The following is a 4,817-nucleotide window of genomic DNA, read 5'->3' on the forward strand; positions in this document are numbered from 1 at the left end:
AATTCTTGCTACATTGTTAAGGGACTAACAATTGGTATCAGAGCAAGCTCTTAATCTACAAAGAGTTTAAAGATCAAAACAATTCAGCAAGATGAACAAGAAAGATGTTGGAGTCAAGATTCCTTTTCTAGATAAAGATAATTACCATCATTGAAAGGTAAAGATGCATCTTCATATGCTCTCTCAAGATGAGGCCTATGTGGACTGCATAGAAAGAGGTCCTCATGTTCCAATGAGAGCTGCAATAGGAAACGAGCCATCTGTTCCCAAACCAAGGCACGAATGGTCTAATCCTGACATTGAACAAGTCAGGAAGGATAAAAGGCCATGAACATTCTGTTCAATGGAGTTGATGCAGACATGTTTGACAACATTATAAACTACAAAACTGCCAAGGAAATCTGGGATACTATACAGATAATCTGTGATGGCACTGAGCAAGTTAGAGAAAATAAAATACAGCTCTTGATTCAGCAATATGAGCATTTTCACAATGAGGAAAGTGAGTCACTCACTGACATTTTTAGTAGATTTCAAAAACTACTAAATGCTCTTAAGTTGCATGGAAGAGTCTATCAGACTAAAGACTCTAATCAGAAATTTCTCAGAGATCTTCCAAAGGAATGGAAACCAATGACAGTCTCATTGAGAAACTCACAAGATTATAAGGAGTTTACTTTGGAGAGACTGTATGGCATCCTAAAGACCTATGAGCTTGAGATAGAGCAGGATGAAAGGATGGAGAGAGGAAAGAATAAAGGAGGATCCATTGCACTAGTTGCTGATTTGGAAAAGGAGAAGGAAGTGAAGATGGAAGTTGTAGAATCAACTTCAAAGGTTTGTGAGAATAAGGGCAAGGGGATTGCAGTAGAAAGTGAAGATTCATTGAGCCAAGATGACATGGAGGATATTGATGAGCGCCTAGCATTTCTTTCTAGGAGATTTTCCAAGCTTAAGACCAAAAAGAACTTTGGAGCAGCCAAGCCAAATAGAAACATGATGGATAAGTCAAAATTCAAATGTTTCAAATGTGGCTTGGCTGGTCATTTTGCAAATGAGTGTAGAAAGTCAGATTCAAGTAAGAAAAGGTTTGAGTCTGTGGATTATAAGCAAAAATACTTTGATCTACTCAAACAAAAGGAAATGGCTTTTATTACACAAGAGAATTACTGGGCAGCAGATGGTTTGGATGAAGATGAGGATGTCAGCTATGTCAATCTAGCCCTAATGGCCAAGTCTGATAAAATAGAGACAAGTTCCTCAAGCAATCAGGTAATTACTACAAACCTTGCACATTTATCTAAAGCTGAGTGTAATGATGCCATAAATGACATGTCTACAGAATTATATCATTTGTGTGTTACACCTAAGTCTCTTACTAAAGAAAATGCTAAAATCAAAGAAAATAACTTGTTTTTAAGTGAAAGGGAATAATGCGCTTGAGTCTCAGTTTATTGATTTTGAGAAATTAAGAATTGAGTGTAAGATTGCTAAGGAGGAATTAACTGAGTCCTTGAAAAAGGAAGAGATTTTAAAGAAGCAGCTCGAACGTGAACAAGAGGTGATTAAAGCATGGAAAACATCCAGGGATGTCCATGCTCAAATCACCAAAGTTCAAGGAATTGTGTCTTTTTATGATGAAGTCCTGGAAAAAGAATAAAGAGAAACTAGAACCTAATTTGGTAGATGGTTTGCTGACAGATGTAGACTCGACGGATGATGAGGACTATCCGTCGGATAACAAAAAGTGTTATCCGTCGAAAGATGAAAATTCTCATCCGTCGGCTGTGAGCAAGCCCATTAGCAAAGCCAAACTAATCAAGCTAAATGAGAAGTATGGGTCTGTTTCCAAGAAATTTGTTTCAGGAGAGTCAAGCCAAGTTAAGAAAGGGAGAAAGGCTAATGTTGGTCACATGACTGTCAAACAGTTGAATGACAGACTTGAGAAAATTGAGGTAAAAACAGAGACTAAAAGGAAAAACAATAGGAATGGTAAAGTAGGGATTAACAAACACAATAACTACACACTTGATAAATATGCTCCTAGAAAAATCTGTGTCAAGTGTGGTAGTGTAAATCATTTGTCTGTTAATTGCAAATCTGCCATGCCTACTCCCATGTCTGTTCAGTCTCAATTTCCTCACATGAATGCAATGCCTCCCATGCCTGTTAATGCTATGCCTACACAGAATATGAATGCACAGTTTGCTAACATGCCATTTGCACCAAATCCATATTATGCTGCATACAGTATGCCTCAAATGCCATTTAGCATGCCTTACTGGAATAACATGTTTACACCAAGCATGCCATTTCCTGTTAGCCATAATATGCATGATAATTATGTTGCATTAAATGGTTTCAAAGGCCCAACCCAAATGACTAAGGAAGAATCTGAAATTCCTAAGTCAACTGAGTTAAGACCTAAGAAACAGAAGAAGAAAACTAACAAGGCAGGACCCAAGGAAACTTGGGTACCAAAATCAACTTGATTTGATTTTGATGTGTGCAGGGAAACAGAAGGAATCTTTGGTACTTGAATAGTGGTTGTTCAAGACACATGACTGGTGATTCTACCCTGCTCACAGAGTTTAAGGAGAGAGCTGGCCCAAGTATTACTTTTGGAGATGACAACAAGGGTTATATTGTGGGATATGGCTTGATTTCAAAGGACAATGTCATCATAGAGGAGGTTGCCTTAGTGGATGGTCTTAAACACAATCTGTTGAGTACCAGCCAGCTTTGTGACAAAGGCAATTCAGTAACCTTCAACAAAGAAGCCTGTGTTGTGACTAATAATCAAAGCAACAAAGTGGTTCTCACTGGTGTGAGAAGAGGAAATGTGTACCTAGCTGATTTTAACTCAACTAAAGCTGAATCTGTAACTTGTCTTCTCAGTAAAGCAAGTCAAGATGAAAGTTCGCTATGGTACAAGAAGCTATCCCATTTAAATTCAAGACCATGAATGAGCTGGTAAAGAAGGAACTAGTAAGAGGCATTCCTCTAGTGGAGTTTACAAAGGATGGACTATGTGATGCCTGCCAAAAAGGGAAGCAGATTAAAGCATCATTCAGGAAGAAACTTGATTCAGCAATTGAAGAGCCTTTGCAACTGCTTCACATGGATTTGTTTGTACTAGTCAATGTATTGTCAATATCAAGGAAAAAATTTTGCCTAGTAATTGTAGATGATTTCTCAAAGTTCTCTTGGACATATTTCCTAAAGTCTAAAGATGAAGCTAGTGAAATCATCATCAATCACATAAGGCAAGTTAACAATCATCCTGATTTCAAAGTTAGAAGAATCAGGAGTGACAATGGAACTGAATTCAAGAACTATGTCATGAAAGCATTTTGTGAAGAAAATGGGATCTTGCATGAGTTTTCAACAGCAAGGACTCCACAACAGAATGGAGTAGTGGAAAGGAAGAATAGATCACTTATTGAAGCTGCAAGGACAATGCTTGAAAAATCTAAACTTCCAACATATTTCTGGGCTGAAGCTGTAAATACTGCATGCTACACTCAGAACATTTCTCTGATTAATCAAGCAAGATGCATGACTCCCTATCAATTGTTCAAGAACAAGAAGCCAACTCTAAACTTTCTTCATGTCTTTGGCTGCAAATGCTATATCCTGAGAAATCAAACTGATCAAAATGGGAAGTTTGATGCTAAAGCAGATGAAGGAATTTTTGTTGGATATGCTGTTGGTAAAGCATATAGAGTCTACAATCTAAGAACCAACATTGTTGTGGAATCTATACATGTTGTGTTTGATGATAAAAAGATTGAAGGACTGGAAGATGGAGATCACCATGAGAGCCTCAAATTCGACAATGTTGAGATGGTTAGTGATGAAAGTGATGATGAGAGTGATCAAGAAACAGTGTCTAAGGATAATACAGACAAATCTACCACCAATGAAGCACAAAACTCAACATCCGTCGAGTTGCATAATGCTTCATCCGCGGAAGGCAACCTATATTATCCGTCGGAAGACAACCTGCCTCATCCGTTGATAATCAAAATTCACCATCCGTCGGATTATCAAAGGGAGCAGGAGGTCAAGACAGATCACCTACAGAAAATTCTCCCTTCTCAAATCAAAGATCCATAAATTCAGGGGGAGTTTCTAGCAATCAAAACTCAATCACACATCAAGACAATCATGAGGCCTCTTCATCTAGAGCTAATCTACCTCAACAAAGGAAATGGACAAAAGATCACCCCTTTGAGCTTATCATTGGTGATGTGTCTTCTAGAGTTCAAATAAGAAGAGCAACTCAGGAAGAATGTCTATACAACAGCTTTCTATCAAAGGAAGAACCAAAGAAGGTAGAAGAAGCTTTGTTAGATCCTGATTGGATTTTAGCTATGCAGGAGGAGTTAAACCAATTTGAAAGGAATAAAGTGTGGAAGCTGGTACCCAAGCCTAAAGGAAAGAATCCAATAGACACCAAGTGGGTATTCAGAAATAAGATGGATGAAAATGGCATAGTAGTCAGGAACAAAGCTAGATTGGTTGCTAAGGGCTATTGTCGGCAAGAGGGAATAGATTTTGATGAAACATTTGCTCCTGTTACAAGACTTGAAGCCATCAGAATCTTCTTAGCTTATGCAGCCCATGCCAATTTCAAGGTCTATCAAATGGATGTCAAAAGTGCCTTTCTGAATGGAGATTTGGAGGAAGAAGTATATGTCAGTCAACCTTCTGGCTTTGAAGATCTAAATTTTCCAGAATATGTCTATTACCTACTGAAAGTACTTTATGGACTGAAGCAAGCACCTAGAGCCTGGTATGACACTTTATCAAAG

The sequence above is a fragment of the Apium graveolens genome, chromosome 6 (genome assembly GCF_009905375.1).
Source record: "Apium graveolens cultivar Ventura chromosome 6, ASM990537v1, whole genome shotgun sequence".
NCBI classification, from domain to species: Eukaryota; Viridiplantae; Streptophyta; class Magnoliopsida; order Apiales; family Apiaceae; genus Apium; species Apium graveolens.